General features: G+C 33.5%; 1 protein-coding gene across 6 annotated transcripts in view; it reads left to right on the top strand.

Moving 5' to 3' along the window:
- The first annotated feature begins 689 nt into the window (after positions 1-689).
- The window catches only part of LOC143245338 (epidermal growth factor-like protein 7), a 100,882-nt gene continuing 86,139 nt past the window's right edge, over positions 690-15,432 (top strand). For 2 of the 6 annotated variants that reach the window (XR_013025577.1, XM_076491574.1), the window contains exon 1: positions 14,887-15,110. The gene's annotated coding sequence lies outside the window, so the exon portion shown is untranslated. Of the gene's footprint in view, positions 812-9,415; positions 9,568-12,472; positions 12,698-14,838; positions 15,111-15,432 lie in introns of those variants that run through there. The other 4 variants (XM_076491578.1, XM_076491577.1, XM_076491575.1 and 1 more) reach the window with 4 other exon arrangements.

Here is a 15,432-nt window from a genome sequence, read left to right as displayed (position 1 = left end):
ATTTAAGTAACACTTTTCTTTTAATAAGTCACCCTCTGGGACTGCGGTCAGTCTTCGGATTTACAACGCTACAGTTAGAGTTTCGATAAAGGGACATTTTCTTTGCGATACACCTTTGAAACAGGTCGTTAGGTCGGGCGTGGCTTAGTGGTTAACGTCTCGAATTACTCAGACGAAGATCTATCGAAATTTCTGTTCCATTATTTGAGGCCGTGGATGTGTTTTAAAAGTAACAAGTCCCGTTATTCGACTAATGTGTCTCATTATTCGGTGGTGGTCGCCTTTGTCTAATTGCTTTATTTAGTCTATCAATGTAGAATTAGTGACGGTTTTACAGAAATGCCCTCCTTTGTAACTGTATGTAAAACAAAGATAGCAATCACACTGCCTTATCAGTACCAAACAGTGTGTCTCAAAGAAAATCATTTTTACCGGGGCCATTGGTGTATAATTCATTTTTTCTCTCATTTTACTTTTCTTGTGTTGTTTCTTTCAGCTTAATTACATCTGGAACAAAGAGAAATTAGGGGTAAGTAATGTTAGGAGTTGGTAAAATTTTACGTCACCATACGGAGACAATCTAATTAGCTCTAATATGTCGTGCACTCAAGCTTCGCGGAAACACGTAATTTAGCTAAAAATTACGTCATTTTGTGATTGATCACCCAGAGACGTTTATCTAATGAAGTTCCTTTAACCACAATTGTTGAACGCATAAGGGAAGTTTCTAATGTAAGCACCAGATGGCTCTAATTTTCTTACTACGAGTAAGAGCAGGAGAAAGCCAATAATTATAATTTTCGGCGAACATGTAAGTTTTAGTTTTGTTTTGCAGCATGTAAGTTTTAGTTTTGTTTTGTAACTGACATATGAAAAGTTAAATGTTGTGGTTTGTATAAAAGTGTTCTTTTCACTTTTAGAAGACACAGGTTTTAATGTATCCAACTCTTCCTAGAGGGAGAGAAAACTGAACATTAACGTGTTATATATTAAACTCTTAACCACAGCTGCCAAGTTCTATGATGATTTCTCTGTATAGACAGAACAGTAGGAATAGTTTTGTCATCTAGCGTCAACCAAATCAAAACAGATCCAGGAAGATTTCTGGATTCCCGTCGTCTTTATATTAACAAGCCGCAAGTATAGATTCGTAGAACTGATAAAGTAAGTACACAAACTAGTCAGACTCGCTGAGCGACTTGGCGACGATTATGTTTCTAAATCATTAACTATCCTAAACTATGTGCGTGTTGAATATCGTAAAGATTGGTCGTTTCTGGTTGCATAGATTCCAAAGTATAAATATATGTTTTCCTTTTTAATTAACCGATTTCCTGTGGTCATTTTCACGCGCCCTTTACCTAAAACGAGTCACCTCAATGGAGCCCTCGAGATGGCAAACTGGGTTAAGTTTCATCTCCAGAAGTAATCATTCTAAACATACCGTAACATAAACATGGGCAAAAAATGTGCTCTGTCTGAAGCAGCAGCACTGTTAACAGTGTTTAATATAGTATAGTATAATTATAAATACATGGAAACTAAAGTTCATATTATCTTACACAACAGCACTGTTAAAAGTGTTTAATATAGTATAGTATAATTATAAATAAATGGAAACTAAAGTTCATATTATCTTACACAACAGCACTGTTTCAAGTTTTGAACAACATCGAGTTTTATTTTTATTTCTGTTTGTACATATTTATCTAGAGCGTGAGAAATCCGTAAAAGTAAGATAACAGAACTGATGTTGTGTAGTACAAATATGTATCAAAACAGTTCTAAATAGATTTTACTTCCTAGCTGAATGATTTCATGGAAAAATGAAAAAGTAATGTGTTTTTATTTTGTGGCCAGTAATTTTTATTTTGCTGAACCTGTGTTAAGACGTATGCCATTTTTTTCATTATGTGTTAAGACATATGTTACCTTCTTTAAAGATTGTTGCGACGCATGCAACTTTTTCATTATGTGCTGAGACGTATGTAACTTTATTCAATGATTGTTAAGACATATCTAACTTTCTTTAGTTATTGTTACACCCATCTCAACACATGTAACTTTCTTCAGTTATTGTTACACCCATCTCAACATATCTAACTTTCTTTAGTTATTGTTACACCCATCTCAACACATGTAACTTTCTTTAGTTATTGTTACACCCATCTCAACACATGTAACTTTCTTTAGTTATTGTTACACCCATCTCAACACATGTAACTTTCTTCAGTTATTGTTACATCCATCTCAACACATCTAACTTTCTTCAGTTATTGTTACACCCATCTCAACACATGTAACTTTCTTTAGTTATTGTTACACCCATCTCAACACATGTAACTTTCTTCAGTTATTGTTACATCCATCTCAACACATCTAACTTTCTTCAGTTATTGTTACACCCATCTCAACACATGTAACTTTCTTTAGTTATTGTTACACCCATCTCAACACATGTAACTTTCTTTAGTTATTGTTACACCCATCTCAACACATGTAACTTTCTTCAGTTATTGCTACACCCATCTCAACACATGTAACTTTCTTTAGTTATTGTTACACCCATCTCAACACATGTAACTTTCTTTAGTTATTGTTACACCCATCTCAACACATGTAACTTTCTTTAGTTATTGTTACACCCATCTCAACACATGTAACTTTCTTTAGTTATTGTTACACCCATCTCAACACACGTAACTTTCTTTAATGATACTTGCTTGACTCACTTCTAGAACAAGAACATCATCTTCCTGAATCGTCAGTTCCTCTGAATGGTCTTAAAGTTAATTCAAATAAAATAATAATAAACAAATAATGTTGCTGTATTAATCCTTACCATAATTCTTGAAATAAAATCACCAATAAATGCAATATAATTAATTAATATATTTCACACCATAACAGTCACTATTCATGAAGTTAGCAGTACAAATAGCCCCGGGGCCAGGCATGGCCAAGCGTGTTAACGCGTGCGACTTGTAATCCGAGGGTCGCGGGTTCGCATCCCTGTCGCGCCAAACATGCTCGCCCTTTCAGCCGTGGGGGCGTTATAATGTAACGGTCAATCCAATTATTCGTTGGTAAAAGAGTAGCCCAAGTGTTGGCGGTGGGTGGTGATGACTAGCTGCCTTCCCTCTAGTCTTACATTGCTAAATTAGGGACAGCTAGCGCAGATAGCCCTAGAGTAGCTTTGCACGAAATTGAAAAACAAACAAACAAATAGCTCCTTGACAACTGTTATGGATATCATAACCTACCTGACATTATGAGTCCTGGATTCGTCGGCTCTGAGTATGACGTATACAGTGTAAATGACGTATTGTTACGTTCGTACGTCTGAGAATTGTATTGTATAGTCCTAGATAAGTATTGACGGTTTACTGGTGGTTTTCTTCAGTCAATTCGATGTAATAGAATCAACTAAAACACATTTTATTTCTGTAGGCAGTAATACCCTACTGAAACTATTGGAAACTTAGTTGTTAGCAGCGTATGGTTATGTTATAGAAATCAATGTTGTTCGCAACCTGTGGATTTGAACGTTCGAAACAATTTACTCTTGCACTGGGAGAGGTAAAATTGAATTAAGTATTCCATTGAATTTACTGTTTCCAAATGTTCAGTTACTTTGAACTAGCTAGGTATTCACATTTAGTAATCGAGATATTACACGTGTAGGTTTGCCACCACAATAAGAGAGGACAGGATAGGGTTTAGTTAATGTTCTTGTGATGATTAGTATGACAAACCAAAAAATGTAAATGTGTAATTATAGATTGAAAGTAACTTTTATTACCGTCTAGGATTATAAATTTTAAATAAATTGTGAATAAAAGTGGGTGAAACAAGAAGAAACAGAGATAATTAGCTGAAATGGTTGATTATAATTACACTTTTAAAAGAAAACAAAACAGAACAATTTAAGTTTAGCATGAAAAACAAAACAAGGACAACTTTCTGGTCCACATAGTTCGTTTGATCTTAAGGAAAAATTTCGTTTTACTCTTGTTCTCATAAGTATGTTTATTTATAATCAGACACGAAAATTAAACAGTTTTCAATATAAATGATCTAAGAACTTGTTTTAAGGATTCCTACAATCAGACTAACAACATTAAGATACATTAGGTATGAGTGTGGTCCAGTCGCTAACTTACTCAGAGGGTTTGAAGTTTGTGTCCCTTTGTTGGTAAAACGTACAACACACGCTCGAGAAGTGTGTGCCATGTAAGAATGCCAATCAAATTACACTTCTTTATCTGACAAGAGAAGCCTAAAATAGTAGAATTTGACCGTTATGTATTTGAATAAAATCTTAACGAAAGAAGCCAATAAACGTTACAATATACAAAGTTAAACTTCCATAAGTTTTATTATTTGTTACAATAAACGTTACAATATACAAAGTAAAACTTCCATAAGTTTTATTATTTGTTACAAAAAACGTTACAATATACAAAGTAATACTTCCATAAGTTTTATTATTTGTTATATTTTAGTTTTGTATTCTTCTCACTGACAGTTTCACAATCCGTTGCTGTTACGTTGAGCTGTCTTTAGTTTGTACAGGTCGGTTATTTGTGTTGTTGTTGACATATGGAATATAATACCTCATAACACAAGTGATTCTGCCTTAAAGTAAGACTGCCTAGTAACGTCAGTCATATAGATAAGATAGTATGGCTCATGCTATATATATATATTAAAAAGTACCAATAAAAATTCGAAACGTTTCTGAATTTAAAGTATTGTTACCAAGTTGAGTGGTTTCAATTCCAAACTTAGAAGAACAAACCTGTTAGGTCTTTAAACAGCTTGCTTAACCCGAAAAGTACTTATCCAAATATAATCACAACCACTAGATTTTCATTTTGATTTTATGTTGTAAAAACCAAATAATGTTCACAGACCCAATAACATGTGTCATCTACTGGAAGCATGCTACTCTCATAAGGTCCACTATTCTCTGTCATCTACTGGAAGCAGGTTAACTGTCATAAGCTCCATTATTCTCAGTCATTTACTGGAAGCAGGTTAACTGTCATAAGCTCCATTATTCTCTGTCATCTATTGGAAGCAGGTTAACTGTCATAAGCTCCACTATTCTGTGTCATCTAGTGGAAGCAGGTTAACTGTCATAAGCTCCATTATTCTCTGTCATCACTGGAAGCAGGTTAATTGTCATAAGCTCCATTATTCTCTGTCATCCACTGGAAGCAGGTTAATTGTCATAAGCTCCATTATTGTCTGTCATGTACTGGAAGCAGGTTAACTGTCATAAGCTTCATTATTCTCTGTCATTTGCATGAATCAGATTGACTGTCATAAGTCCCAATATTCTCTGTTTTCCATCATTATAAGATAGTTACTATTTGATTTTATCCATCCACATTTGTATTGGTCCATCTCTTCTTATTACTCCATTCCTTTTACCAACATTCTCTGTCATCCATTTATTTTAATCCAAATTTGTCGCACTCTGATTTCTTGATGAATAACAACACTGTTTTCTTATTTTTCATCGTTTCTAACACTTGTTTATTGTCTTATGTTCTGTCAATGATATTGTCAGTATGTCTAACACTTGTTCGTTGTCTTATGTTCTGTCCACGATATTGTCAGTATGTCTAACACTTGTTCATTGTCTTATGTTCTGTCCACGACGATAATGTTCAAGTGTACATAAAGTTACAATATACATGACGATAATGTTCAAGTGTACATAAAGTTACAATATACATGACGATAATGTTAAACTGTACATAAAGTTACAATATACATGACGATAATGTTAAACTGTACATAAAGTTACAATATACATGACGATAATGTTAAACTGTACATAAAGTTACAATATACATGACGATAATGTTAAACTGTACGTAAAGTTACAATATACATGACGATAATGTTAAACTGTACGTAAAGTTACAATATACATGACGATAATGTTAAACTGTACATAAAGTTACAATATACATGACGATAATGTTCAAGTGTACATAAAGTTACAATATACATGACGATAATGTTAAACTGTACATAAAGTTACAATATACATGACGATAATGTTAAACTGTACATAAAGTTACAATATACATGACGATAATGTTAAACTGTACATAAAGTTACAATATACGTGACGATAATGTTAAACTGTACATAAAGTTACAATATACGTGACGATAATGTTAAAGTGTACATAAAGTTACAATATACGTGACGATAATGTTAAAGTGTACATAAAGTTACAATATACGTGACGATAATGTTAAAGTGTACATAAAGTTACAATATACGTGACGATAATGTTAAAGTGTACATAAAGTTACAATATACGTGACGATAATGTTAAAGTGTACATAAAGTTACAATATACGTGACGATAATGTTAAAGTGTACATAAAGTTACAATATACATGACGATAATGTTAAAGTGTACATAAAGTTACAATATACGTGACGATAATGTTAAAGTGTACATAAAGTTACAATATACATGACGATAATGTTAAAGTGTACATAAAGTTACAATATACGTGACGATAATGTTAAAGTGTACATAAAGTTACAATATACGTGACGATAATGTTAAAGTGTACATAAAGTTACAATATACGTGACGATAATGTTAAAGTGTACATAAAGTTACAATATACGTGACGATAATGTTAAAGTGTACATAAAGTTACAATATACGTGACGATAATGTTAAAGTGTACATAAAGTTACAATAGACATGACGATAATGTTCAAGTGTACATAAAGTTACAATAGACATATGACGCATACAATAATTGCAATGAGCGAAAAAACACAGGTTAGGAGGAAACAACAACAACCAATATTAACAGTAGAGTATATTGATACAACGTTCAAACAGTAGAGTATATTGACACAACCAATATTAACAGTAGAGTATATTGATACAACCTTCATTCTTGTTTGACGAGTGGATAAAAACATATATTGATGAACATTATAAAAATTAAGTGATATATACATATATATGTATGTATTTTTGTATATAAATGTGTATATATGTATGTTTGTATATGTGTAAGTATGTATATATGTATTTGCATTACCTAACTTCATCCTGTCATATGACTACTTTGAGACAGAATAATTAAATATAGGAAGAGTTTCTGTTCTTCTCTACAGTTTCTGTTCTTCCCTACAGTTTCTGTTTTTCCTTACAGTTTCTGTTCTTCCCTATAGTTTCTGTTCTTCCCTACAGTTTCTGTTTTTCCTTACAGTTTCTGTTCTTCCCTACAGTTTCTGTTCTTCCCTACAGTTTCTGTTCTTTCCTACAGAGCCTGTTCTTCCCTACAGTTTCTGTTTTTCCTTACAGTTTCTATTTTACCCTACATTTTCTGTTCTTCCCTACAGTTTCTGTCCTTCCCTGCAGTTTCTGTTTTTCCCTACAGTTTCTGTCCTTCCTTATAGAATTATTTATAAAAAGCTTATTCCTTTCTTTGGAACAACCTAAGTCGTCATATTGTTTGTATTAACGTTTGTTATTGTTAAATCAGTTTAACAAACATTCTTGAGAAATAAAATATTTAGATTGGTTTTCGGTTCGGTGACACATCAACTAGTTATTTTTATTTCTTGTTTTTCAAAACGTCTGAGCTATTTATCAACTTTGCTGCACAACCGGTTATCTGTGCTGGGTTCATTGCAGGATCGAACCTACAATTTTAGCATTATAAACTCCCAAGTTCAAAACTGAGTAGAGGTTAAAAAGGTAAGCTTTAGGATTGCCATATAACCATGTCAACCTATAAAATATGGTTCCATTTCTGGTTATGTTTATGAGTATACGAGTTACGATGTAACCATCTAGTAAAGAAAAGCCCGTTTCTAACACACGCCACAAATCAGTGTTTATATGACAGTCCTATTGAATTTTTCTGCTGATACTTTTAACGAGAAACTGAGGGTAATACTTTGGAAACTGGTTGCTCTCAAGCTATGGGTCGGAGTTTAACTGCCTATAAAGGAGTGAGGGAGAAGAAAAAAACGAAATCAACACTGACCTCAGAAGCGGAAAACGCATAACTTTGACCATAATGTTTCTTTCTAGTCACGTGCTAAAATGTGACATTCTCTTTTGTATGCTCTAAGAAAAAATATTAATGTGTTTACAGTAAATGCATTTAGCATTATTTTAAATGTCTCGGATAATGTTCAATGAAATCACGAGGCAAACTACAAAGCATTTATCTGACATAATGATAGCGAAAGTTAATAATCAATCAACCAAAACCTTATAATTTAAATGTTTATTCAACGGTCATTAGAATCTATAGAGTAAGTAACAAATATTATATATTTTAAAATACATATCAACTTAAACACAATATTGTTTCCATAAGATACACGTTGAATATGAGGTTTGTTCTTACAGTTTCATAGCATAAGTTTTAAAAAGAACAAAGGAGCTAGAATTCTGAGTTTCAACGGATCGTCCTGTGTTCAGTGTATCTATTGATGTAATATCATTTCACTAGTTCAGTGTATCTATTGATGTGATATCATTTCACTAGTTCAGTGTATCTAATGATGTAATATCATTTCACTAGTTCAGTGTATCTATTGATGTAATATCATTTCACTAGTTCAGTGTATCTATTGATGTGATATCATTTCACTAGTTCAGTGTATCTAATGATGTAATATCATTTCACTAGTTCAGTGTATCTATTGATGTAATATCATTTCACTAGTTCAGTGTATCTATTGATGTAATATCATTTCACTAGTTCAGTGTATCTGTTGATGTAATATCATTTCACTAGTTCAGTGTATCTATTGATGTAATATCATTTCACTAGTTCAGTGTATCTATTGATGTAATATCATTTCACTAGTTCAGTGTATCTAATGATGTAATATCATTTCACTAGTTCAGTGTATCTATTGATGTAATATCATTTCACTAGTTCAGTGTATCTATTGATGTAATATCATTTCACTAGTTCAGTGTATCTGTTGATGTAATATCATTTCACCAGTTCAGTGTATCTATTGATGTCATATCATTTCACTAGTTCAGTGTATCTATTGATGTGATATCATTTCATTAGTTCAGTGTATCTATTGATTTAATATCATTTCATTAGTTCAGTGTATCTATTGATGTAATATCATTTCACTAGTTCACTGTATCTATTGATGTAATATCATTTCACTTGTTCAGTGTATCTATTGATGTAATATCATTTCACCAGTTCAGTGTATCTATTGATTTAAAACACGTGTCTACATGTGATAGTTCTGGTATTGACGTTCTGTGTACTTTCTCTTTACCGTACTACACGGGAAGTGACGTGTTGAATAGTGAGTTTTGGTTCTAACTTGTTTGTTTGTTTGCTCTTAATTTCGCGCATAGCTACACGAGGGCTATGTGCGCTAGCCGTTTCTAATTTAGTGGAGAGAAGGCAGATATTCATCACCACCCACCGCCAACTCTTGCGATATTTTTTTCTCCTTTACCAACGAACAGTTGGATTGACCGTAACTTATAACTTCCCCGTGGCTGATACAATACCAGAGGTAAGAATTAACATATCAATATATATAACTATCACACCGCAACTGATATACAATGCCAGAGGTAAGAATTAACATATATCAATATATATATCAGTTAACCACAACTGATATACAATGCCAGAGGTAAGAATTAACACATATCAATATAAGTAACTGTTAAACCACAACTAATATACAATACGAGACGTAAGAATTAACATATATCATTATATATTACTATTAAACCACAACTAAGATTAATTTATCTTACTTTTCTCTGTTAACATTGTGCGTCTGTGTTATTATGACTGATGCCATTCCATCCCTACTATGATGTTTTTATGTTATTATGTATGACTGATATCAATTCCATCCCTATTATGATGTTTTTATGTTATTATGTATGGCTGATGTCAATTCCATCCCTACTATGATGTTTTTGTGTTATTATGTATGACTGATGTCAATTCCATCCCTATTATAATATATTTGTGTTATTATGTATATAGTGATGTCAATTCCATCCCTACTGTGATGTTTTTGTTATTATGTATGACTGACGTCAATTCCATACCTACTATGATGTTTTTTGTGTTTTTATGTATGACTGATGTCAATTCCGTCCCTACTATGATGTTTTTGTGTTATTATGTATGACTGATGTCAATTCCATCCCTACTATGATGTATTTGTGTTATTATGTATGACTGATGTCAATTCCATCCCTACTGTGATGTTTTTGTGTTATTATGTATGACTGATGTCAATTCCATACCTACTATGATGTTTTTGTTATTATGTATGACTGATGTCAATTCCATCCCTATTATGATGTATTTGTGTTAATTTGTATATACTGATGTCAATTCCATCCCTACTATGATGTTTTTGTGTTATTATGTATGACTGATATCAATTCCATCCCTACTATGATGTCTTTGTGTTATTATGTATGACTGATATCAATTTCATCCCTACTATGATGTCTTTGTGTTAATATGTATGACTGATATCAATTCCATCCCTACTACGATGTTTCTTGTGTTATTATGTATGATTGATGTCAATTCCATCCCTACTATGATATTTTTGTGTTATTATGTATGACTGATATCAATTCGATCCCTACTATGATGTCTCTTTGTTATTATGTATGACTGATGTCAATTCCATCCCTACTATGATGTCTTTGTGTTATTATGTATGACTGATATCAATTCCATCCCTACTATGATGTCTCTTTGTTATTATGTATGACTGATGTCAATTCCATCCCTACTATGATGTCTTTGTGTTATTATGTATGACTGATATCAATTTCATCCCTACTATGATGTCTTTTGTGTTAATATGTATGACTGATATCAATTCCATCCCTACTACGATGTTTCTTGTGTTATTATGTATGATTGATGTCAATTCCATCCCTACTATGATGTTTTTGTGTTATTATGTATGACTGATATCAATTCGATCCCTACTATGATGTCTTTGTGTTATTATGTATGACTGATATCAATTCCATCCCTACTATGATGTCTTTTTGTTATTATGTATGACTGATGTCAATTCCATCCCTACTATGATGTTTTTGTGTTATTATGTATGACTGATGTCAATTCCATCCCTACTATGATGTTTTTGTGTTATTATGTATGACTGATGTCAATTCCATCCCTACTATGATGTTTCTTGTGTTATTATGTATGACTGATGTCAATTCCATCCCTACTGTGGTGTTTCTTGTGTTATTATGTATATACTGATATCAGTTCCATCCCTACTGTAATGTTTTTGAAGGTTTGATGTCATGTCTATTTTCACTTCAGTTCCATCCCTACTGTAATGTTTTTGAAGGTTTGATGTCATGTCTATTTTCACTTCAGTTCCATCCCTACTGTAATGTTTTTGAAGGTTTGATGTCATGTCTATTTTCACTTCAGTTCCATCCCTACTGTAATGTTTTTTGAAGGTTTGATGTCATGTCTATTTTCACTTCAGTTCCATCCCTACTGTAATGTTTTTGAAGGTTTGATGTCATGTCTATTTTCACTTCAGTTCCATCCCTACTGTAATGTTTTGAAGGTTTGATGTCATGTCTATTTTCACTTCCTTATTGGAAGAGGTTTTCTTTACTTGTGCACGCTTTATTTTCATTTATTCTGCGGGTAAAACAAAACAAGTACGGAAGCCATTTTTCTAGGAAATACGTAGCTCATATTGCATGAATGTTTATTGCGAACCGAAGGTCGAAAACATTCCTATTTCGTAAAGCTTTCAAGACAGCACGTGATGTTTACGTGGGGTTCGAGTGTTTCAAGGAGTATAAGGGTGAAGACCGGAATTTGATTGGTTAGCAAAATATGAAAATGTTTCATAAGTGTACCTTGATGTTGTTGTTTTTATATAAAACCAAGGTTAATAAATAATCGAAGCATCAGTCTTCTTTACTTGGTGGTTAGGAACCTTGTCTCAGAATCTGTGAGTTACGGGTTCGAACCTCTGTCCAACCAAATATGCTCGCCCTTTAAGCCATGGTGGCGTTATAATGTAACAGTCAATCCCACTATTCACTTATAAAAGAATAACTCAAGAGTTGGCGGAGGGTGGTGATGACTAATTACCAGCCCTCTAATTTTTCACTGCTAAATTAGGACGGCTAGCGCAGATAATCTTCATGTAGCTTTGTGCGAAATTTAAAAAAAATAAATATTATTTTTCTTGTATTTTTCAATTCAATAACTTCCGAAAAACTATACTAAAGCAAAAGATAGCTTTGAAATGTTGTACGCTAAGAAAGAAAAATGAGTGATTAAGCGAGTGAAGGAGAGGTGAGTTTTCCGTCGTTTAAAGAAGAAACAAAATTATCACTTTGACAGATGAAACTTGTTATGGTTGTTTGTTTATGTCGAGTACATTTCCTTAATACCTGAGGCGACAGGGCAGTGATGTACACGTGGAGACAACGTGCGAGTGACTGGCTCATAAAGACAACGGTATGATCAAGACACGAATAAACACCTCCTGTGTAACACCCACAAGGAATGGAAACCTATAACAGAGCACCCAAGCATTTCGTTAACACGGCTGCAGCACGTGAGAAAACAAAATAATGCCAGCTTTCTGTTACGCCAGACTATTTACTCTTCACGTAAGTAACCACTTTGTAACCAAAACATTTACTGGACACAGACTTGTTTTAGTAACGTTAAGTGTTTGTACCCGGTTTTACATCTGTAGAATAGCGTAATGTACTGAATATAACCACATTACTCTCTTGTGGCTTTTGTTTTATTTGTAGGAAGACCAAATATGTCAAATATAAATTCAGAAACATTGGAATTAATTTAATTACTAAAGATGTTCCTTTAAACAAGAGGGAGTGCTCAATGGCCCTGACTTAATTAAATCTCAAATCGATCAAGAGATGGAGCTATAGGTTAATAGTTTGTAGTTGAAAAAAAAATCAAAACCACTATAAAACTCGCTATGCCACAGCTAAATATATTTGATGCAGAGAAGAATTGTGTAGGTTGTATGTTTCAGTAACTCTTATAGGTTGGTGAATAATTCTGTGTTGATTACAGGTATACACAAGTACAATTTAATTACAATGTCGTTCACTTCAGTACCAGCGACAGAAAATCTTGTCACATTTATAAGACATTTTTTAAATCTAGAAATGCAGCAGCGTCCTCTAATATTTACCAATAAAACTATAAACATTTCTACAGAATTACGTCGTAAGTTAATTTATATTTTCCTTATCACAGAAACAATGCCAGTATGACACCAGAGACAAGTATTCTTACGTTTAACCAATGAACCAACAGAGTTACCGATGCTGCCTGCATTATTACTAAAATATCAGAGTACCTTTGAATGTCTGCTACCAAAGGCCTGTTGTTGTTATCACTGCGTTAACAACCAACCTTCATTTCATTGTTGTCACAGTTATTTTGGCAACTGTTAGCACAGCCTCAGTGTGAGCTGTTATTGTTATCACTGCGTTAACAACCAACCTTCATTTCATTGTTGTCACAGTTATTTTGGCAACTGTTAGCACAGCCTCAGTGTGAGCTGTTGTTGTTATCACTGCGTTAACAACCAACCTTCATTTCATTGTTGTCACAGTTATTTTGGCAACTGTTAGCACAGCCTCAGTGTGAGCTGTTATTGTTATCACTGCGTTAACAACCAACCTTCATTTCATTGTTGTCACAGTTATTTTGGCAACTGTTAGCACAGCCTCAGTGTGAACTGTTATTGTTATCACTGCGTTAACAACCAACCTTCATTTCATTGTTGTCACAGTTATTTTGGCAACTGTTAGCACAGCCTCAGTGTGAGCTGTTGTTGTTATCACTGCGTTAACAACCAACCTTCATTTCATTGTTGTCACAGTTATTTTGGCAACTGTTAGCACAGCCTCAGTGTGAGCTGTTATTGTTATCACTGCGTTAACAACCAACCTTCATTTCATTGTTGTCACAGTTATTTTGGCAACTGTTAGCACAGCCTCAGTGTGAGCGCTTCAGACAACAACTTTCCTAGCCTTGTCAACCCCGAATATCTTCACATTGTTCCAACTGAGTTAACACGGTTATCTTAATTATAAATTTTCCTTAGTCTTTTTGTATATCAATTCATTTGAGCTTACTCTCCACATTTTTACATGACATTTCGACAATATCAACATTGAAATCAAACCTTATGTCCTTACTTTCTTGTTTCTGTCTCTACATCATTGTGACATTGTTAGACAGCCTATAACTACCACACCGACTAATTCTGGTCACACTCTTAAAGTTTCATAAGAATGTATATACATATACCTTGGATTAAACAAATGAAGCAACAGAAAGGTGTTTCACACTCTCCCTGATATATCTCATGCCCGTGTGTTATGTTTTGTATACCGCATTTTGATCGTGCAATCAGAGTAAGAAACAAACAAAAGATATTAATATCCTACCTATGCAACTTGTAATGCCGGTATTTGTAATTAAAGAACTTAAAAAATAAAAAAACTAAATTCAGAAGTTTGATATCCAAAGTATAAAATTTTCAAAACACAAAATAAAATTTCGAAACATTTCCTGTTAAAAGCTTCACAGACTTACGCTGTCAGACACATTGCCCAGTTGAATGAAGTATGAAAATGGACGTAAGTTAGCAGGCCAACTAAAACAGAAAAACAACAAAATGATAATTAAAAGAGCCGGCAGGAGCCAATGGGTCTCGTCAGTGGTCGAGCCCATGATTTCTGCTGCACCTGCCTGAAGTCACGTGCTTATTCAGTGAATGAGATAGAGTGCGTGCAGACAACCACGTGCTTCTCGTGAGAATTTGAGGTCAGTCACTACTTCGCGTCACGTTCGGTAGGGTGACAGTGTGTGATAACCGCTTCTACTTGGCTTTACAACAGTTAGTGAACGGTATGAACTCAGTCTGTCATAAACATTTCACTTACTTCTAAGTATGTTACTTTAGTGCATTTAATTTACGAGAAGACGAGAATTGTGTTCCTTTAATAATCCCAATGTACAGACAGATTAACCGAGGTAAGCTGTATATTTTAATGTAAAGTACTGTATACCATCTGGAGGATTCGTTAATGTCTTCATAAAGCAGACAGGATTAAGACCATTGACAAGAATGAATTATTATACCACATTACGTATTAATTCGTACTGAGCTGTCCTGAGATACAATTTTAATTTGTACTGAATATCTTTTTGCTATACAATGTCGTGTTTTGATAAAATATTTTTATTTTACTTTTTGTATAAAGAGATTGAAGTAAAACAGCACCATGATCTTCACAAAATGGTTGTAGTGTCCAAGAAAGATCCCAAAGTTCGATCACTTACCAAACGTGGCTGG

Source organism: Tachypleus tridentatus, chromosome 2, assembly GCF_004210375.1.
Source record: "Tachypleus tridentatus isolate NWPU-2018 chromosome 2, ASM421037v1, whole genome shotgun sequence".
NCBI classification, from domain to species: Eukaryota; Metazoa; Arthropoda; class Merostomata; order Xiphosura; family Limulidae; genus Tachypleus; species Tachypleus tridentatus.
The sequence above is the reverse complement of the archived record's forward strand: the minus strand, read 5'-3'. Positions and strand labels throughout refer to the sequence as shown.